This window comes from Littorina saxatilis, linkage group LG1, assembly GCF_037325665.1.
Source record: "Littorina saxatilis isolate snail1 linkage group LG1, US_GU_Lsax_2.0, whole genome shotgun sequence".
NCBI lineage: Eukaryota > Metazoa > Mollusca > Gastropoda > Littorinimorpha > Littorinidae > Littorina > Littorina saxatilis.
This window is the reverse complement of record NC_090245.1, coordinates 32015063-32038683: the sequence shown is the minus strand read 5'-3', so window position 1 is coordinate 32038683 and position 23621 is coordinate 32015063. Positions and strand designations below refer to the sequence as shown.

At 40.1% G+C, this 23621-nt stretch overlaps 1 long non-coding RNA gene across 1 annotated transcript; it reads right to left on the bottom strand.

Moving 5' to 3' along the window:
- Positions 1–14038: 14038 nt before the first annotated feature.
- On the bottom strand, positions 14039–17560 carry LOC138967095 (uncharacterized). The gene is made up of 2 exons (XR_011455848.1): positions 16647–17560; positions 14039–16280 (listed from the first exon to the last, which is right to left on the bottom strand). It is a non-coding gene; the product is annotated as an uncharacterized lncRNA (long non-coding RNA).
- Positions 17561–23621: the final 6061 nt, after the last annotated feature.

The window sequence follows — 23621 nt, the reverse complement described above, 5'->3', positions numbered from 1 at the left end:
TGTCTTTGATGACGTCATATCCGGCTTTTCGTGAAAGTTGAGGCGGCACTGTCACGCCCTCATTTTTCAACCAAATTGGTTTAAATTTTGGTCAAGTAATCTTCGACGAAGTCCGGACTTCGGTATTGCATTTCAGCTTGGTGGCTTAAAAATTAATTAATGACTTTGGTCATTAAAAATCTGAAAATTGTAAAAAAAAATAAAAATTTATAAAACGATCCAAATTTACGTTTATCTTATTCTCCATCATTTGCTGATTCCAAAAACATATAAATATGTTATATTCAGATTAAAAACAAGCTCTGAAAATTAAATATATAAAAATTATTATCAAAATTAAATTGTCCAAATCAATTTAAAAACACTTTCATCTTATTTCTTGTCGGTTCCTGATTCCAAAAACATATAGATATGATATGTTTGGATTAAAAACACGCTCAGAAAGTTGAAACAAAGAGTGGTACAGAAAAGCGTGCTATCCTTCTTAGCGCAACTGCTACCCCGCTCTTCTTGTCAATTTCACTGCCTTTGCCATGAGCGGTGGACTGACGATGCTACGAGTATACGGTCTTGCTGAAAAATGGCATTGCGTTCAGTTTCATTCTGTGAGTTCGACAGCTACTTGACTAAATATTGTATTTTCGCCTTACGCGACTTGTTTATATTTAGTCAAGTTTTGACTAAATATTTTAACATCGAGGGGGAATCGAAACGAGGGTCGTGGTGTATGTGCGTGCGTGTGTGTGTGTGTGTGTCTGTGTGTGTGTGTAGAGCGATTCAGACTAAACTACTGGACCGATCTTTATGAAATTTGACATGAGAGTTCCTGGGTATGAAATCCCCGAACGTTTTTTTTCATTTTTTTGATAAATGTCTGATGACGTCATATCCGGCTTTTCGTGAAAGTTGAGGCGGCACTGTCACGCCCTCATTTTTCAACCAAATTGATTGAAATTTTGGTCAAGCAATCTTCGACGAAGCCCGGACTTCGGTATTGCATTTCAGCTTGGTGGCTTAAAAATTAATTAATGACTTTGGTCATTAAAAATCTAAAAATTGTAAAAAAAAATAAAAATTTGTAAAACGATCCAAATTTACGTTTATCTTATTCTCCATCATTTGCTGATTCCAAAAACATATAAATATGTTATCTTCAGATTAAAAACAAGCTCTGAAAATTAAATATATAAAAATTATTATCAAAATTAAATTGTCCAAATCAATTTAAAAACACTTTCATCTTATTCCTTGTTGGTTCCTGATTCCAAAAACATATAGATATGATATGTTTGGATTAAAAACACGCTCAGAAAGTTAAAACAAAGAGAGGTACAGAAAAGCGTGCTATCCTTCTTAGCGCAACTACTACCCACCCGCTCTTCTTGTCAATTTCACTGCCTTTACCATGAGCGGTGGACTGACGATGCTACGAGTATACGGTCTTGCTGAAAAATGGCATTGCGTTCAGTTTCATTCTGTGAGTTCGACAGCTACTTGACTAAATATTGTATTTTCGCCTTACGCGACTTGTTTTTAACCTGAATTCAAACCCTGTGACTTTGAAATTTGATGAAGGTCAAGCATACTTGGGTCAAGTCTGGAGGTCTTCCAACTCTAATAAAGTAATACTGTGTGCAGTTTTAAGGATGTAGATTCAAAACATTGAAGAAAACAAGAATGTGTTATCTTTTGAGCCAAACTTGACTCCTCTGTAACAATGAGATTTGACGGAGATCAATCAAACTCAGGTCATGTCAGTACCTTTTCATTTTTAAAGAATTTTCTTCAAAAACGTTTGATAAAATGGTACTTCTTTTCCATTTTTTCCCTTAACTTCACCCCTTTGTGACCTTCAAAATTGATGAGGGTCAATTAAACCTTGGTCATGTCTGGAAGTAATCCAACCCTGACAATATTTTATGTTTGAAAGGTATTTCTTTAAAAACGTATGAACAAATGGGAATTTTCATTTTTGTTACATCGAATAAGTGTGAAGTTTGTAATGAATTAGACACCCTTGAACATTTCTTTTTTAGTTGCCAAGAGGTGATGAAGGGTTGGAAAATATGTAAAGATTTTGTTAATAAGAAAATACATGTTGCCATCATTTTGAATGAAGAAAATGTATTTTTGGGTTATTTTAGGGAAAGTTTGAAAAATGATTATATTTATTTTGTGAATTATTGTATTTTAATTACCAAGAAGGTTTGCTCCAAGCCACACACACAAAAAAAGGCAAAAAATAATTGTAGTAGCAAACCTGCATGCAACTGAGGTTAAAAAAAACAAGTCGCGAAAGGCGAAAATACAACATTTAGTCAAGTAGCTGTCGAACTCACAGAATGAAACTGAACGCAATGCAACGCAGCAAGACCGTATACTCGTAGCATCGTCAGGCCACCGCTCATGGCAAAGGCAGTGAAATTGACAAGAAGAGCGGGGTAGTACTTGCGCTGAGAAGGATAGCACGCTTTTCTGTACCTCTCTTCGTTTTAACTTTCTGAGCGTTTTTTAATCCAAACATATCATATCTATATGTTTTTGGAATCAGGAACCGACAAGGAATAAGATGAAGGTGTTTTTAAATTGATTTGGACAATTTAATTTTGATAATAATTTTTATATTTTTAATTTTCAGAGCTTGTTTTTAATCAAAATATAACATATTTATATATTTTTGGAATCAGAAAATGATAAAGAATAAGATGTACGTAAATTTGGATCGTTTTATAAAAAAAATATTTTTTTTACAATTTTCAGATTTTTAATGACCAAACTCACTCATTAGATTTTAAGCCACCAAGCTGAAATGCAATACCAAACCCCGGGCTTCGTCGAAGATTACCTGACCAAAATTTCAACCAATTTGGTTGAAAAATGAGAACGTGACAGTGCCGCCTCAACTTTCATGAAAAGCCGGATATGACGTCATCAAAGCCATTTATCAAAAAAATGAAAAAAACGTATGGGGATTTCATACCCAGGAACTCTCATGTCAAATTTCATAAAGATCGGTCCAGTAGTTTAGTCTGAATCGCTCTACACACACACACAGACAGACAGACACACACACACACACACACACACACACACACACACACATACACCACGACCCTCGTCTCGATTCCCCCCTCTACGTTAAAATATTTAGTCAAAACCTGACTAAATATAAAAAGAGACGAGGGTCGTGGTGTGTGTGTGTGTGTGTGTGTGAGTGTGTGTGTGTGTGAGTGTGTGTGTGTGTCGATTGCGAGGAAACTACTTTTCCGATCTTCATGAAACTTTACATAAAAATTCTTTCAGATGATATCCCCAGAGTATTTTTGTCCTTTTTTCGATAAATGAAAGAAATATTTTGATTACGTCATATCCGGCTTTTAGTGAAAGTTGAGGCGGGACTGTCACACCTTCATCTTTTGTTGACATTTGTGAAGGAAATCAAACGGGTTCAGACCGAGTTAGTATTTGTGTCCTCCACGTTTCACGAAATCCAACCGGACTACACGTGGAAGTGTGTATTGCACGGAGTGACAAGAGTTCACAAACCAGCGAACAGTTAACTTCGTGAATCCACACCGGTGACACTGTGACGGTTCCCCTACGCTTTGTGTTCGGTGCCCTGACCCTTTGTGTTCGGTTCCCACTCGGTTCCCACACGCCAAAATTCGCGGACAAAACATCCATTTATGGTAGTATTACGCAATGTTGCTCTCTGAGAATGGTCTTGTTAGATCTGTGAGTGTTTACACTACATGCCTAGGTGCTGTTGGATTGAAGGTTTTTGATATTTTAGCCGTTATTAGGTAGAATGCCTTCCACTTTACTGCAAAACTGCATAATTCGTAGCATCGGCAAGAAATATCCTACCAAAAAATGCCTGCTTGGAACTGTCGTTGGTCCAGCAAAAAGTTCAACATGTCTGTAGCAGACAGCCCAAGTTTCAAGATTGTAGGGCCATCCAAACAGCCGTAATAATAAAAACAACAAAAGTAGTCAGTGAAATTGGCTGTGTTCGGTCCCCCCACACTTTTGTGACGTAGGCGTGACGGTTCCCATAATTCATTGTGTCGGTCCCCACTTTCTGTGTCGGACCCCACTTTCGACCTAATTTCTCTGTGACGGACCCCACAACCAGCCTATTTTGTGTCGGTCCCCACACCTTCTTGGATTTATGACTTGCCGGTTACTTGTATCATTGTATTCATTGAATCTAATTGTCTCGGAGTTATTTTTCAGCAAAAACCGGCAAGGCAGCACCTTTTGTGATACCAAGTAAGTCAGATGACATCAGTATGTGTGTGTGTGTGTGTGTGTGTGTGTGTGTGTGTGTGTGTGTGTGTGTGTGTGTGTGTGAGAGAGAGAGAGAGAGAGAGAGAGAGAGAGTGAGAGAGAGAGAGAGAGAGTGAGAGAGAGAGAGAGAGAGAGAGAGAGATTGACACCTTTCCAGATCACTCCGGTTATGCGACACTACCGCGAGCGTCACTACCGCGTGTCACACTACGGCGAGTACGACACTACCGCGTGTAACACTACCGCGTGTCACACTACCGCGAGTACGACACTACCGCGAGTATAACACTGCCGCGTGTCACACTACCGCGCGTACCACAACCGCGAGTACCATAACCGTAGAGAGAACGCATGCAAACTTACTTCTTGTGAGTTTGTGTTCTAACGGCTTTGATTGGAAGCAACCCATTCTATATGTATTCTGATAGTGTGTTCTGATCGTTTTGAGTTCTTGGTTAGCATGACAAACATTGAATTAGTGTTCAGAGAACAGACCAGGCCTTTTTGTTTTATATTTCAAGGAAACATTTCAACCTTTGCCTTCAGCCATGGAAGTCATAAAATGACACGCGGTAAGGCCAAAAAAAAAATAGGTCTGTTTACGGTAACCCGACCGACCCTATTTTTTTCGCGCGACCCTAGACTTTTTTTTGGCATTTGGGGAGAAAAAAAATCTTGTTTTTTTGGCAAAATAACGTAAAAATATGGTTTTTTGGGAAAAAAAAAAATTAATAAAAAATCCCGACCTACCGACCCTATTTTTTTGGCCTATGTTACCGTAAACAGACCTATTTATTTTTTTTGGCCTAATGTTATACTCGCGGTAGTGTGACACGCGGTAGTGTTATACTCGCGGTAGTGTCGTACTCGCGGTAGTGTCGTACTCGCGGTAAGTTCTGTTTCCGTACCCGCGACAGCGGCAGCGACAAAAGAAAACGCGCGCAAACGCGTGACGTGTTTCCGTACTTGCGTTTTAAACATGCGGTAAAATCTGTAAACTCCCGCGTTGCCGCGCGACAACGCGAAAAAATCGCTCCAGGACCCTTTCAAAAAAATCGCGTCGCTTGCCGCTTGTCGCGCCGCTAACGCGTCGCGCGTGTGGAAACACTCCTGGTCATTTTCTATGTGCTTGATTTTCGTCGCACCGCTGGAAAAACGCTGTCGCGGGTACGGAAACACAACTTTAGTGTGAGACGCGCAAGTAGATCTCAAGAATGAACGGACCGATCGTCACCAAACTTGGTGAACAGGTTCTATATATTCCTGAGACGGTCCTTACAAAAATTGGGACCAGTCAAACACACGGTTAGGGAGTTATTGGTGGATTAAAATTATACAAGGCCTGGTATAGACGGACACCCCCGTTGGTCAAAGGGAAATAACCATTCTCACTGCCACCAACTGAGAAGGTTATTTCCCTTTGACGGGGGTGTAGTTCCTATCGGAGGAATTTCTTGTTTTAATCCTTTTGTGGTATTGCTGATGATGCTGAACATGTATTTTACTAGTTTACCAATATGTATCTTTGACCCTGATAGCCTACGAAAACGGAGCAATCATGGCCCAACATTGGCCCAATGCTGAATTTATTGGCGCGGTGTTGAGCCTTAGTCGGGCCGTTGTCGTAGGCTGTCAGGGTTTATGTAGCCTTGTTCCATTGTATTCTGACTGTCATAAAGTAATTAATTTTAAGAGAAAGCAGTCATGAACACAAGGAGCTGGGAAAAGTTGCCTCTTACAACAAGCGTGGATAAAGACACATACTTGACATAGGCAAGTACTCTTTTTTTTTTTTCAATCACCACTAGAAGTCCCTGGGCAGCATTTTGCTCTGAAAACTGAATCTCACATACGACAGGTGGATCTTTTATTTTAAAAATGTGCCAAATTGCATATCTCCAAGGCCGTAAGACTAAGAGTAGATATTGGGAAGGCCAGTTCAAGAAGGTGTGGGTGGATCAACACATAATTTGCTGGTATACTGGGAACCGTCCCAGAGATAAATAATGTTATATATTATTTGTGGCATAAACTAATAAAGTTAGTCTCTCTCTCTCTCTCTCTCTCTCTCTCTCTCTCTCTCTCTCTCTCTCTCTCTCTCTCTCTCTCACACACACACACACACACACATACTGATGTCATCTGACTTACTTGGTATCACAAAAGGTGCTGCCTTGCCGGTTTTTGCTGAAAAATAACTCCGAGACAATTAGATTCAATGAATACAATGATACAAGTAACCGGCAAGTCATAAATCCAAGAAGGTGTGGGGACCGACACAAAATAGGCTGGTTGTGGGATCCGTCACAGAGAAATTAGGTCGAAAGTGGGGTCCGACACAGAAAGTGGGGACCGACACAATGAATTATGGGAACCGTCACGCCTACGTCACAAAAGTGTGGGGGGACCGAACACAGCCAATTTCACTGACTACTTTTGTTGTTTTTATTATTACGGCTGTTTGGATGGCCCTACAATCTTGAAACTTGGGCTGTCTGCTACAGACATGTTGAACTTTTTGCTGGACCAACGACAGTTCCAAGCAGGCATTTTTTGGTAGGATATTTCTTGCCGATGCTACGAATTATGCAGTTTTGCAGTAAAGTGGAAGGCATTCTACCTAATAACGGCTAAAATATCAAAAACCTTCAATCCAACAGCACCTAGGCATGTAGTGTAAACACTCACAGATCTAACAAGACCATTCTCAGAGAGCAACATTGCGTAATACTACCATAAATGGATGTTTTGTCCGCGAATTTTGGCGTGTGGGAACCGAGTGGGAACCGAACACAAAGGGTCAGGGCACCGAACACAAAGCGTAGGGGAACCGTCACAGTGTCACCGGTGTGGAATCGTAGCTAGTTTATTAGCACACTTGACGAATGTCCATCGAGGAGCAAGGTTCCGATGTTAATCGCGCGGGAGGAGAAAATGCCCGGAGAGAATGCAGGAGAAGGATCCAGCCCTTACTTGTATTTTCTGAGACGCGATAAGTCTGAGCACTTTAACAGGTAACTTTAATAAGCATTCGGATATCGACATTTTTGTATCGCATAAGCTGAACCGATATTTACATTGCAAAAAATAGTTCGTAGCGGACAGATTGTAAAGACAAGATTTCCGCTCTTCATATTTTGTGCAGTGCGTCTAGTAACCCGTCCACGAGAGGAGGATTGCGACCAGATGCAGGGAAAGAGGAATCATCTGAGAAGCCGCCGAACATCTTATTTCTTGGGACCAGTTTAGCTGAAGTTCGACGGGACTCGCATTAAGCTAGCAGCTGGGTTGCAGAATGTCCGTATAGTTGGACCAAGAAAAGGTCACGGGACGAAGTGAACTGGTTAGGTCGAGATCGCCAGTCGGAGGATCAAGTACACCGCTACTTTTTCAAGTGAACGGACATATCGGCAGTTTTTTTTATGGGGGCCAGGAGGCCCCCATTTATACGGGTAGTTTCGAGGGTGACCATGGGCAGCGCCATTTTGTTGTGAAATACGTCATCAGTTTGTGTACACAGGAAGTTGTGACATCCGTCACCCTTTGGGAGGGGTGAAGGCAAAATTGGTCATCACTGAGTTTGTGTAACACAGGAAGTTGTGAAATACGTCACCCTATGGGAGGGGTGAAGGCAAAATTGTTCAACAAAAACGAAGGTATCATCATAGGTCTAAATGTGCAGGGTCAACCGCAACAAACTCAAACCATTCATACTACACTGCATCTGAGTGACTTTTATACCAACATTTTATTTCTTATTTTCAGCACAGGTATAGGAAAAATCATGAACCAAAATGTTATTTATTTTCTAATTTAACATTTGTTTTACAAATGTGACCATGATCTTTCAAACATACAGTGACATTAAACATTGTTATTTAAAAAAAAAAGATTAAAAAAAGAAAAGCTTTTGTGCACAAATCAGAAAATACATTGTACATTTTACCTACAGGCCAAACAGTGTCTGTGGCAAAGGACCCAGCAAGTTGCACTGATCTATATTTTTAGATCAGTGGCAAGTTGTCAAGAACAGGCGCTTGCATTTGGATGTGTCCACTGATAGTAGGTTTGGTTGTGATCAATCAGAATAATGTGGGAATAAACATGTATGACAGTTTGGTATGATGACATGTAATTCACATATGCTAAAATGTAATATTATACATGATATAATATTATTATGGCTGTTGCCATGACCATGAACCCCAAGAAAGGTTTAATGTTATGTAAATCAAAATACCAAAATCAAGCACCTATTAATCTGGTCTACGGCGCGGGAACTAGATTGAGGCCTTCGTAAACGTTCAACGTTGGCCAATAATGATTTTAACAATGTTGTGTCGTTTTGTATTATGTTTTATTTTGTTGATCAATTGATAAATATGTCTTCCCAACATATCACAAATCAAACAGAAATAAGGTCTTAGAGAACTACAATAATTATTGTTGCCGTCAAAACCTTGCAAGGCCTTTACAGTTCTCACGAGATCAGTTACATTTTTTTTTCTCTCTCTCTGTCTGTATGTATGTCTTTGTCTGTGTCTCCCTCTGAGTCTCTCCGCTTCTGTCTTTCTATGTCTGTCTCTGTCTATGTGGGTGTGTGTGTGTCTCTCTCTCTCTCGCTCTCGCTTTCTTTCTCTCTCATCTGACTCTTGGCACACAGGTCAAAGCAGAGGTTAACTTGAGTGCACGTGTACCTAGCAGGAGGGGGGGGGGGGATTTCTTGAATTAGCTGAGGGCGGTGAACATGTGTCGTTGTTTGCAGTTGTCATGAGAACAGTTACTTTTGTTTTGTTTCGTTTTTTCCTCCAAATTTTTGCATTTTCACAACAGGCTTTTCTGTTTCATCTCTCATACATGGTGTCAATTGGAAAAAAAAACCCGGAACAAAACAGAAGTAACGTATCTCGTGAGAACGGTAGTGCACTAGGTTTGGGAAAAAACACGACGAAAAAACCCGTATGGGGCCCTTCAACATGTGACAGACTGACAAATGCACCGAACCCATTTGGTTCTTCGAGAGAATTTTTCCGTGAAAACCTTTTTCAGCTCAGGGTCAGTGTCATAAGAATACCGGCACGGTTGGCCTAGTGGTAAGGCGTCCGCCCCGTGATCGGGAGGTCGTGGGTTCGAACCCCGGCCGGGTCATACCTAAGACTTTAAAATTGGCAATCTAGTGGCTGCTCCGCCTGGCGTCTGGCATTATGGGGTTAGTGCTAGGACTGGTTGGTCCGGTGTCAGAATAATGTGACTGGGTGAGACATGAAGCCTGTGCTGCGACTTCTGTCTTGTGTGTGGCGCACGTTATATGTCAAAGCAGCACCGCCCTGATATGGCCCTTCGTGGTCGGCTGGGCGTTAAGCAAACAAACAAACAAAAAGTCAGATTGCAAAACAAGTTTACATACCAAAATGTGGGACAACACCATAGTTATTTTCAAAATCTATTTTCAATTCAAAATATGTATTTAATTTTTGTTGATAATGTTTTACTGCACGTAATACACCCTCATAAAAAATAAAATTTACAGACACATGTGGATAAGCATTCTTGGATTTCAGAGCCTAAGTGACGGGCGCTGTGGCGGGGTGGTAAGACGTCGGCCTCTTAATCGGAAGGTCGAGGGTTCGAATCCCGGTCGCGGCCGCCTGGTGGGTTAAGTGTGGAGATTTTTCCGATCTCCCGGGTCAACTTATGTGCAGATCTGCTAGTGGCTTATCCCCCTTCGTGTGTACACGCAAGCACAAGACCAAGTGCGCACGGAAAAGATCCTGTAATCCATGTCAGAGTTCGGTGGGTTATAGAAACACGAAAATATCCAGCATGCTTCCTCCGAAAGCGGCGTATGGCTGCCTTAATGGCGGGGTAAAAACGGTCATACACGTAAAATTCCACTCGTGCAAAAACACGAGTGTACGAGGGAGTTTCAGCCCACGAACGCAGAAAAAGAAGAAGAAGAGCCTAAGTGAAACAGCACTCACCTTGTACAAGAGGAAAGACGTCACACATATCAAGATAAAGACCTTTTGACAATGGATGTATGGCATTCCGTTTGTCAAATAATTATTTGGATACTTTTTCATGTTTTTTTCACCAGTTTTAGCTAAATAATCATTATTTAGAAGCTCATGTGCTAAATAAGTAATTGTTTATAAACAATGTAAAACAATTCTAAATATTTTTTTGTTTACGTAAACAATTCATTATTTACCTAAACAATTCATTGTTTACGTAAATAATTCATTGTTTACGTAAATAATGATTTATTTACGTAAACAATATATTATTTAGACTTATATTACATTGTTTATAAAGAATCAGCAATGTTGCTAAATAAATCATTATTTACGTAAACAATGAATTATTTACGTAAACAATGAATTGTTTAGGGAAAGCAGTTTTCATTATTTAGGGGAATCAAGAATTGACTTCTAAGCTTCATTTTTTTTCTTTGTGTATATACTATAATTCAATACAAGGTATCTCCAAACATTATTTATCAGAAAATGTTCGTAAATTTGTTTATTTTACAAGCTGAAATTGCCGTACGAAAAGAACTGAATGCAAAAACAAACAAAAGGTCAAGGTCATAACCGGGAGTGTTTAGTGTTTGCATTCTCTCCCTTGAAGTTGTTGAAAAAAAGTTTTCCGTCCTAAGTTTTCTGTTCTGTCTCAACAAAAACTTTCTCTTTCCATTTCTCTTACTGCATGATTACACTTTTTTTTTTATCTGTAGGTTACACAACACAACACAACTTGGTATGAGCTCTGACGCGATGACGTCACACAGTCGTGTGCAGAGTTGTCCGGCCTTGCCTCTGGCATTCCGGCGGAACTCGCGAGTTCTAAGGCAACACGCGAAATCTGCACTCTGAATCTTCCGCATTTATCGACATGGTCTCTAGTTGTAGTGTTAAACATTGCCATAACAGACAAGATAGAGATAGGGACAGAAGATTCTTTTCTGTTCCATTTGTTGTCAACGGAAAGGGCAAAGAGACAAGGGATTTGACTGCACGACGCGGGCGAGAATGGTTGGCACAGCTTCAGCTGAAGAATTTCAACTTTGAATCAACAGCTAGGAGATACGTGTGCTCTGATCATTTTGTCAATGGTAAGTACTCATGCTTTTGTTCACCTGCCTTGGTTAGTCTGTGTTTTATGCAAGCTGTGTTGTGATGGTAGTGTGCAGACAGTCGGTCAGTCCTGCACCGAGTGCAGTCTATGACTGAGTGAGTCAGTCTTACACTTACTCTCAGTATAACAACTTATCATGGTTGCCCAAAACCATGACTTGTGAGAAGGTGTGAAATACTTGGATTTGATAATCAGAATTTATTTGAACACTAAATGGTCATTGTTGATACAACTTTATAGTTCAGTTTTAAAGGGTAGATCTGTGTCTAGATTTACTCATTCATTTTGTTTGGGTGACTTATTTTTAAAATAACTCCCAATCCATAATTTACAATACATTTGCCTTTGATTTTTTCTGCAGGGCAACCATCTGTGAGAAGTAAACACCTACTTTGAAACTTGGGTATGGTGCAGGGACACAGCCTGACAGCCCAACAAGGACAGTACCAGAGACTCAAGGAGAGGAAGAAGCTTGTGGGGAGTGAGTCAACTCCTTCTCACCCTAATTTAGCAGAGGATGCTGTTGATGGCGAAAGTGAAGGTACTTCGGATACAGCAGAACTGGCTGCTCCTCTTCCCGAGAGAGGTGACTGTGGCGGTACTTACTGCCAGACTGAAACCTATGACAATTTTGCCTGGATTTCTAAAGATGAAGAAAAGCAGCAACGGGATGAACTAAACAGGCTGGTGCTAGAAACTCGGGAACTTAAAGACGAACTTGCCAAGAAAAAAAATAACACTTGATTCTTTGAGGGACAATGACGATACTGTACGATATTTTTCTGGGATTTCTAATTTCTTCACACTTGTTACATTATTTGATTTTCTTGCATGGCATTTGCCAACACACTCGCGCAGAGCACTGACACAGTTTCAAGCTCTCATTCATGCATATATACGCCTTAACACACCTCTGCAACACCTGGAATACATCTTTTCTGTGTCAAGAACAACTGCCAGCAAAGTTGTTCACGAGACTGTGCATATCATGTACCACAGACTGCAGCCACTTGTTTTCTGGACAGACAGGCGAAGTATAAAGACAAGTCTACCGCCACAATTCCTTCCCTATCCATGGAACAGAGTAGTCATCTTGAACACACACGGCCAGTACCGTGTAACTGGCCTTGGCACGGAACGATCCAAGGGGGGCAATCTCAGTCATCTCAAAGAGGGAAATCCAAACGCAATCCGCTTTGTTCGATTTTATGGGCTTGGACGATAGAGAAAAATAAAAAAAGCAAAAGCTGGAGTCCAGTCTGGACGAAACTGCTATCAAGAACGCAGAATTGCTTTTTCTGAGTTTTTTTTTAGCCGTAAGCACCATGTTTATCGGAGCAGGAAACTCTTCCATAGTGAGGCCCCTTTGTTGGTTTCACTGCGGCCGCATTGTGAACAGCAGTTAAACATGGCGCTTACGGCTAAAAAAAAAACTCAGAAGAAATTAATTCTGCGTTCTTGATAGCAGTTTCGTCCAGACTGGACTCCAGCTTTTGCTTTTCTTATTTTTCTCTATCGTCCAAGCCCGTAAAATCGAACAAAGCGGATTGCGTTTGGATTTCCTTCTTTGAGATGACTGAGATTGCCCCCCTTGGATCGTTCCGTGGCAAGGTCAGTTGCACAGTACATGTACTGGCCGTGTGTGTTCAAGATGCAGAGTAGTGTCCATTATTGACTGTTTTGAAATATATTCATTGAGAGACCCTCCAGTGTTGATGCTAGTGCACTCACCTGGTCAAACTACAAGCACAACAATACAATTAAAAATACCTAATATCAATTACACCTCAAGGCCATAATTCTTTTATTTCTAAAGGGTGGGGTGGGCTTTCAAGTGACAAGCACATCACTGCAAATAGTGGGTATCTAGACAATATTGTACAAAATGATGTGATTTTGGCCGACAGGGGATTTGACATTAATGAACTAGTGGCTATGAGAGGTGCACAAGTGAAAATCCCTGCCTTTACAAGAGGGAAGAGTCAGCTTACAGCTTATGAGATAGTCAACACGCAAACTAGCTAATCTGAGAATTTATGTTGAACGAGTTATCGGTATTCTTTGTGGAAAGTACAAAATTCTGAACTCTGATATTCTGACTGATCTTTTGTTTGCAAGGGAAGAGGAAGAAGTGGTAACACTGGACAAAATAGTCACTGTATCATCTGGGCTTGTCAATGTTTGCACTGGTATCATGTGATTCTTGCTGTGACGCTGCATAAACACAGCCTCGTGAACTGAAGGCATTGTTTAGACTAGAGAATATGTTAATTAAACTGTGGTGTATTGTATCTGATTCTGATGTCAAGCATGAGCAGTAGCAATAGTCTTTCTGTTATGTTTTCACTGGACGGAATCTTGAATTTGAAGATGAAGGCATTGTTTAAAGAATGTGTTAATTAAACTGTGGTGTATTGTATCTGATTCAGGTGTCTCACATGAGCAGTAGCAACAGTTTTTCTGTTATCATGTTTTCACTGGATGGAATCTTGAATTTGAATATACATGTGTATATGATCTGACCTGCTGCTATTTCCTTCCAATTCAAGAGCAGATTTCACTCTTTCTATCACACACACACACACACACCACTTTAACATACACTTTGAAATCATTTTGCATAAATGTGACATGTATTGACACAACTGACAAAGGTTGAATTATGCTGATTAACCTCAAAATAGCTCTACACAGGAAACAAGATAAGGAGCATTGAAAAATTAAATGGCCTACACTTGAAATGCGAGCACACATTTAAACTACCAATAACATGCAACTGCAAGCAACACTGAACATACCACTACCAGTATTGCAGGTATGAAGCCAAAGTGAAGAGAACACTTTCACTAAATGTTCAAAATTGAAATAACATGTATACTGTGGGTATGTGAGTCATTAACTATTCATTATGATCAAAGACCTGTGCGCTTTTTTGCAGAAATAAATGTGTTCAATTTTGTTGTCATCAAAACAGAACTAGTTGATAATAGAAACTAACTTTCAGTTCCACTGCCAATTTAAACACTGTATTACTTGACTGTACTGATGCAGAACTACGCTGGACCACACACTCTTATTTGTTCCCTAAGCCAATCCGTGTCACTGGAAACATTGAACAAGGAGAATGAACAATATACCTGGCTGAATAAGTTGATAATCAAACTGCTCATGATTCTTTGTTATTCACAGCAGTGGATGTAAAACAATCACAAAATAAGGTCCTGTATGCATCATAATTTATACTTGTAGCACTTGATTTTGTATTGTGGTCGGTGATCCTAAACAAAATGTATGTCTACATCTGTGCATGATTTTACTTTAAGAACAAGAAGGGCAAAGCCCATACGACTCACATGCTTTACACATTTTTCCTACCAAAATGCATGTGACCTTGACCCAAGGTCAAGGTCATCCAAGGTCATGCAACACAAAGCTGTTAATTCAAGACATAGGAAGTACAATGGTGCTTATTGGCTCTTTCTACCATGAGATATGGTCACTTTTAGTGGTTCACTACCTTATTTTGGTCACATTTCATAAGGGTCAAAGTGACCTTGACCTTGATCATATGTGACCAAATGTGTCTCATGATGAAAGCATAACATGTGCCCCACATAATTTTTAAGTTTGAAACAGTTATCTGCCATAGTTCAGGGTCAAGGTCACTTCAAAATATGTATACAATCCAACTTTGAAGAGCTCCTGTGACCTTGACCTTGAAGCAAGGTAAACCAAACTGGTATCAAAAGATGGGGCTTACTTTGCCCTATATATCATATATAGGTGAGGTATTCAATCTCAAAAACTTCAGAGAAAATGTGAAAAATGTGAAAAATAGCTGTTTTTTAGGCAACATTTATGGCCCCTGCGACCTTGACCTTGAAGCAAGGTCAAGATGCTATGTATGTTTTTTGGGGCCTTGTCATCATACACCATCTTGCCAAATTTGGTACTGATAGACTGAATAGTGTCCAAGAAATATCCAACGTTAAAGTTTTCCGGACGGACGGACGGACGGACGTCCGGACGGACGGACGGACGGACGGACGGACGGACGGACGACTCGGGTGAGTACATAGACTCACTTTTGCTTCGCATGTGAGTCAATAAAATGAAACAAGAATGGAACAATTGATGACTTCTCTGTGAGTGTGAACTGTGATTTAAAACATTACATGCTCTCTTTTCTCTCCCTCTCTTCTTCTTCTTCTTCTGCGTTCGATGTATTCTCTCCCTCTCTACAACTTTACTACTGCCACTTTCTATGTGTACAGTCATACATGTTTGTTTTCCCACACACATGAGCAAGCGAGTCTGGCATTGTCACTGTTTCTTGCTGCGTTTCACGGCTGGTGTTTGCAGCTGCTCCTGGTTCACATCCACTGCTTGTAGAGGCTCAGCTTCTCTGTCCAGCCAGTTTCCAACTAGCTCTGGAAGAACTGCGAGTCTGAACACTTTCAAAGCTTTCTCCACACACATTGCCCAAAAATCACAGTCAGGCAATACTCGGACAATAACTTTATCCACAGTAGTCCACACCGTGAAATCGCAGTAGGAGGAACTGGTCATAACAATCTGGCACTGTACTTGACTAAAGTATGGGTGGTCTTTGCGCAGACAAAGCATCCCCTCACTGTTAGATTCCAAACAGAAATGGCGGTCTGCCACAGCACACTCAACAGCTGACTCCTTGAAGGTGAAGGGACGTGTGTGCAGGTTTCTCCAACTCCGGCCATGCCGGTTTCTCCAACTCCGGCCATGCAGGTACAGTGTGCTGCCAGTATGTTGCCATCAGAAGTGGCGATGATCCAAGGAGAAAGTGCTGGTTCATTAAGGCGTTGTGAATGAAGAATCTGAAAAATAAATTGAAGGTCGCACAAATCAGCATTCAGCTAGGTCAATCGAATGAATATAACTCTAAGACGCACATAACGTGCTTTACAATAACCTTAACAATGAAAAGTAAACAACAGATTTTTAACTGAATATGAACATGAAGCTCATTATAAATTTATATAATATTTTGCAAGCTATTTCAAAATATAAATATATTCAAGACTATCTACAGCTTTTGTCGTAGTCCAGAATACAAACTGAAGCGAAGAATATATCAAAGACAAAGCCTCAACACAATATCCTGAACTGCAACTTGTGATATCAGCAACACAAGACAGAGAACACTCACGTTCATTCATTATAAACTGAAAGCACATTCTTACCTTTGCAGAAATGACAGAGTTCTGGGCTGTAGCACTTGACATCCCTCACCCAGCCAGAGACAAAAAGTCGGTAGGAATCCAAACTGTTGTAAGCTTTTCAGCTGCTCACATGTGTATCTGTATGCATGCACTCTTGCCAAGCACAAAATAATTTACGATGTTGATGTAACTCAGCTCTGGCAGATCGTCCGGATTTGCTGACCAGCACCTGGTTGAGAATGTCATACGGATCATTCCCGTCAATCTCCAAAATCTTCTGGTGGTATCGCCGCCTCTCCTCTGGTAACAATCGCTCAGAATATTTTCGCTTCTCGCCCGATCGCAATGTTTTGCATGAGGCCTGTGCATGAGGCAAGGGAAGTCACTCCAGAGTCTTCTCGGAACGCGTCGGAGGCATTGTTTCCCGTTTTTCAACGGTTCACAGCTGTTTTTACTTTTCTCTTTGAAATGAAACGATGAAAGGAAGAGAAATGGAAAGACAGGCATGTTGTTGGGACATAAACAGAACAGAGAACATAAGGGGGAAAAAACTGTGTTTCAACAACTTCAAGCAAGAAAATGCAAACACTAAACACTCCCGGCAGGGAAACACCTTAATTGACCTTGACCGTTGACTGTGTATGAGATCAGTTATTTTCGTACTCGGCTTGTAAAATAAATAAAATAATATCCAAACAACAGCTATTTTAAGATAAGAGTGTGTGGAGAGACCTTGTATTCAATTATAGTAATCACTGAAAGACATAAAACTTAGTTCAGAAGCGAATCCTAGAAACCCCTAAATAATGGAAAATGTGTTGGCTAAACAATTCATTGTTTACGTAAATAATTCATTGTTTACGTAAATAATGATTTATTTAGCAACATTGCTGATTCTTTATAAACAATGTAATATAAGTCTAAATAATATATTGTTTACGTAAATAAATCATTATTTACGTAAACAATGAATTATTTACGTAAACAATGAATTGTTTAGGTAAATAATGAATTGTTTACGGAAACAAAAAATTATTTAGAATTGTTTTACATTGTTTATAAACAATTACTTATTTAGCACATGAGTTTCTAAATAATGATTATTTAGCTAAAACTGGTGAAAAAAACATGAAAAAGTATCCAAATAATTATTTGACAAACGGAATGCCATATGGATGTTGAAGTTTTTCTTCAACAGATATCCACCATCACGATTCATTGTCCAAGGACAGGTGCGCCACCGTACTGAGGTCAAAAGGCAGTTGGTCAAGTTCTTGGTTGACTTTTTCTGCGGCATGTTTTCATCGCAGGTATAACACAGACTGTCTTTATTTCGAGAAAAGCTGACATTTATTTTTGTGCTTTCATTTTCATTTCATTTTTTTCATTACTTTATTGTCCCATCGCTGGGAAATTCGGGTCGCTTCCTCCCAGTGGAAAGCTAGCAGCAACGGAGTCGCGCTACCCAGGTGTCTGCGTGTTTAGGTGTATTCAGCCACCTGCACTTATGGCAGAATGACCAAGGTCTTTTACGTGCCATTGTGATGACACGGGGGTGGGACATGGCTTCCGTCTCTGGGTCTGCACATAAAGTTGACCCGTGTCCGTCCCGGCCCGAATTCGAACCTGCGACCTTTCGATCACAAGTCCAGTGCCTCTACCAACTGAGCTACCGGGCCCCCTTATCTAACCTTAGCAAAAATTAATGGTACCCAAAACTAAAACACTCATTTCAGTGTCATTTCATTCCTACTTTCTATGCCTTTAAAGGCAATTCACTTGTGGCAGATTGACCGAGATCGTTTAACGTGTTGACATGGGGGTAGGACATGGATATCGTCTCGGGGTCTGCACATACAGCTGCCCCTTGTCCGTCCCAGGTCACGGATTCGAATCCGCGAACTTAAGCCACTTACGACACGCAAAACTGTTTCAAATCATACTGAGAGAAAGAGAGAGAGAAAGAGAGAGAGAGAGAGAGAGAGAGAGAGAGAGAGAGAGAGAGAGAGAGAGAGAGAGAGAGAGAGAGAGAGAGAGAGAGAGAGAGAGAGAGAGAGAGAGAGAGAGAGAGAGAGAGAGAGAGAGAGAGAGAGAGAGAGAGAGAGAATGACTTACCCGCACCGACAGAAAGGTAAAGATGAAAGAATGCTTCATTTCAATGGAAAGTATGCTGGAACATTTGTTTCAAATTTCAGGCAAATCGCACAGGAACTTTAAAAAGGTCTTGACAATATGGTAACATTAAAATACAAAAACGTGAACACAGAGAAAAACGCCCCAAAACATGACACACATGTACACACATAGAAAAAAGACATGAATGCAACCCTGTGAAATGTTTTATTTGACAAAGTGTTCTCACAAAAATACGCAAAACCAAGAAGTGAAAAATCGAAAAAATAACATGCAACCTGCCCTTAAACGGAAAATGAAAACAGTTTTTAAGGTATGTACTCTTCACAGACAAATGGCACTCACACACACACACACACACACACACACACACACACACACACACACACACACACACACACATATATATCGATTGGACATTGAATTTCCCTTCTTTGAGCCATGTGACGTCAGAGGCCTACAAAACTTTATATTATTTTGGGCGTTTCAGGTTGACCGAAACTTCAAAGGAACTACAAAACACACGTCATGTGTTTGAGTGCATGTGTGTGTGCTGTTCAATCGTCAAAACAACAACAAAGTCAGTACATGACGTGTGTTTTGTAGTTCCTTTGAAGTTTCGGTCAACCTGAAACGCCCAAATATGAAGCTCATTATGGGGGCCAGGAGGCCCCCATTTATACTGATAGTTTCGAGGTTGACCATGGGCAGCGCCATTTTGCTGTGAAATACGTCATCAGTTTGTGTACACAGGAAGTTGTGACATCCGTCACCCTATGGGAGGGGTGAAGGCAACATTGTTCATCAGTAGAAAGTTGTGAAATCCGTCACCCTATGGGAGGTGTGAAGGCAAAATTGGTCATCACTGAGTTTGTGTAACACAGGAAGTTGTGAAATACGTCACCCTATGGGAGGGGTGACGTCAAAATTGTTCAACAAAAACATCATAGGCAGAACTGTGCAGGGTTAACCGCAACAAACTCAAACCATTCATACTACTCTGCATTTGAGTGACTTATATACCAACATTTTTATGTCTTATTTTCAGCACAGGTGTAGGAAAAATCATGAACCAAAATGTTATTTATTTTCTAATTTAACATTTGTTTTACAAATGTGACCATGGTCTTTCAAACATACAGTGACATTAAACATTGTTATGTTAAAAAAAGAAAAAAGAAAAAGAAACGCTTTTGTGCACAAATCAGAAAATACATTGTACATTTTACCTGCAGGCCAAACAAGAGATCCAAGCAAGTTGCACTGATCTAAAAATATAAGTTGTCAAAAACAGGCGCTTGCATTTGGATGTGTCCAATGATAGTAGGTTTGGTTGTGATCAATCAGAATAATGTAGGAATACAAATGTATGACAGTTTGGTATGATGACATGTAATTCACATATGCTGAAATATAAAATTATACATCATATAATATTAATATGGCTGTTGCCATGACCATGAACCCCAAGAAAGGTTTAATGTTATGTAAATCAAAATACCAAAATCAAGCACCTATTAATCTGGTCTACGGCGCGGAAAGATTGAGGCCTTCGTAAACGTTCAACGTTGGCCAATAATGATTTTAACAATGTTGTGTCGTTTTGTATTATGTTGTATTTTGTTGATCAATTGATAAATATGTCTTCCCAACATATTACAAATCAAACAGAAATAAAGTCTCAGAGAACTACAATAATTATTGTTGCCGTCAAAACCTTGCAAGGCCTCAACCGTTCTCACGAGATCAGTTACATTTTCTCTCTCTCTCTCTCTCTCTCTCTCTCTCTCTCTCTCTCTCTCTCTCTCTCTCTCTCTCTCTCTCTCTCTCTCTCTCTCTCTCTCTCTCTCTCTCTCTCTCTCTCTCTGTATGTTGTCTTTGTCTGTGTCTCCCTCTGAGTCTCTCCGCTTCTGTCTTTCTATGTCTGTCTCTGTCTATGTGTGTGTGTGTGTGACAGTGTGTGTGTCTCTCTCTCTCTCTCATCTGACTATTGGCACTCAGGTCAAAGCAGAGGTTAACTTGAGTGCACGTGTACCTGTTGGGCGCAAAGTAAGAATCCGGGGCAGAGTTGGAATAATCGGGATTTCCCGAAACCTCATTTGATTTCCAACAAAGCGCCGCATTTCCGGAAACGAGCTGCCTCGTTCTAGAAATGGCAACCCTTCGACTGGCACAAAAAAGTATTTCCTTTTCACAGGTCATGAATAAGGTATATGAAAAAGCAAGGTCTTATACAGGGGAAGTCTTGAATTGGGGGTGTGGGGGTACACTGTGTAACAATTATCTCAGTGACACTCAGCGCATGCAGCTAGCTTGTTGCTGCTGTCTCGATCTATTTTGAACACAATGATTTTTTTTCTCAGAGTAGAGTGTTAGTTTGTTACAACAGGCTGAAATCATCTTTAATTTGAATCAACATTTTGCAACAATCAATCACGTCAATATAGCGCACAGACTTGCACATTACGTTTCAAGAGCCTAGATTACCATGCATGCAGTGACAAGAGCCTACTCAATAAAGGGACGTAATGCTGTCTCTGCAGCCCAGAGAGACTGTGAGTTTAATATATAATCAGTTAAGACTGAGTAAAAAAAATATTACAATCGATAGTTACCAGTGAAACTGAAGTTATATCGGAACACTCTTGTTGTGTTTTTGTTGTTGTAAAATGTAAGATCTAAAACGTAAAAAATTACGTAAAATTGGTCCGTTTTGGTCGAGCGGGATGGGTCGTTGAACTGTGTTGTTACAACCCGCCGAAGTTATCAAAAGTGTTTTTGCTTTTTGTAATTCGGTTGGTTTGGTGCGTTATACAATGCATCTGCTTTTTCAAGACTAAGCATTGATCACATAGGCCATCATGACTTGTATCATTTTACATCGCATTCTAAGAAAGAGCAGAATTCTCACTATGCGCGCGATACATTTCTAGAATCGCGTAGCGCAAAGTTGGAATTCCTACAATGGCGGCCATTGTTAGAATTCCAACAAAGCGCAGGTCATTTCCGGAAAAGCGCCGATGACGAGATGGGTCGCAACATACCTAGGAGGGGGGTGATTTCTTGAATTAGCTGAGGGCGGAAGGAAATCGCTCACCTTCCACGTCCAAAACGTAGTGATATTGACACGCCAGATTAGTGCGGTAGCGTATTGTGCTAAGCAGGAAAGCGCGCTTTTCTGCCGGTATTCTTGTTAACTTCGCAATTTCCGGGAAACATCCACTTTCACTTTGAGACTGTTCTGTTTACATTCGACACTATCAAAACCACTTTGCAATACTGAAATGTTTTTTCCTGTGTTCGAAAGCTACAGCCAATCGTTATTATGTCCCCTTAGGTACAGTTTTATAACATTATTGGCACATGTAAACAATAGGAATTAATTAATGAACGCTACGAAAAGGGCAGCCTTTAACCTCCCTGTTGTCACTCAGCATTTTTTTTTTAATTCTCATCCACACTTTCAGCACTTCCCCCACCCGCCCTCCCTATCTCAGATGTAATTTGTAAATGACGTTTTCAGCCTTCAATCCACTATTTAACAAAGTAAGTCAAGCTTTTCAAACCAAATTAATAGTTGCTTTAATGTTTGGCTGATGTTCAGTTTATCATTTAATAAAGATCTCATGGTTCAAAATTTCATATGTTTTTTTCAAAAACGTGCGTGTGTTCCATTTCAAACTAACCTCACTGATGTGAACTCCATTATTACTGTCACATCTGTTTTACAAATTACACCCATAATCCAAACCAACGCGCAAACACACACACACACCACAACTACACACATAATTATGTACTCGTTACCATTAGCCAACGCTCGTCAGTCTCAAGTCTAAATAATAATAGTATAAATCATAACTAATTTTCTTCACACCATCATAGACATAGTGTTGCTTCACATGTTCTTTGTACAATCGTTGGTTTTCACAATAGATATTGCATTACTGTAATTGTCTTCTTTTTCTTTTACAATATCTTTCCAAAAACAAAACTCAAAGACCACACAAGCTATTGCAACCTACTCCTATCTCTGGTCTCTCTTCCTGGGTACAATGGTACCTAAGACTTACATTCAAATGCTTACATTTCCATGCTACCCACATTGTCAACATACCAATAATTATTCAAAACAAATGTTAACTACTACCTAACTTCATTTCAGACCCACACCCATTATTATACACACATTTCACATTTAAACCATTAGTCGGCCCCCTGTCGATATTTATCGACTAAGTTCCTTGTGTGTTTGATTGCATGTGTGTGTGCTCGTTCGACAATCGTCAAAACAACAACAAAGTCAGTACCTGAAAGGAATTCGATCGATACATAAATGTTCTTTGCGTTTTTGACCAAAATATGACATTTTACACAGATCTCGACAGTCATTGTTCACCTCGACCGCTATCGCGGTCTCGGAGAACAATGACTGTCTCGATCTGTGTAAAATGTCATATTTTGGTCAAAAACGCAAATAACGTATAATATTACCTGCTATTGTGTTTTCAGCGTAGCAATAGGGCCCGATATTTAGACGAGACAAGTATAATGCCGACGAGTCGAAGACGAGTCGCATTATACTTGTTCGAGTCTTAATATCGCACCCTATTGCTACGATGAAAACACAATAGCGTTTATATAGCTATTCTGACATTAAATTCTGTGTTAAAATCATGTTTTTGTCAGCAACAAGTACCAGAATGGTCCATGTTGTTGATTGCAGACGACGGTTCACTTTCCGCATGAAGCCACGGAAATAAGCGAACATTGAAAAACCCACGGACATGTATTACGGAGAAAACTCGAGGTAACCGGATGTTTAGCATTACGTCAATATGCTAGGAATCATATGACGTCATG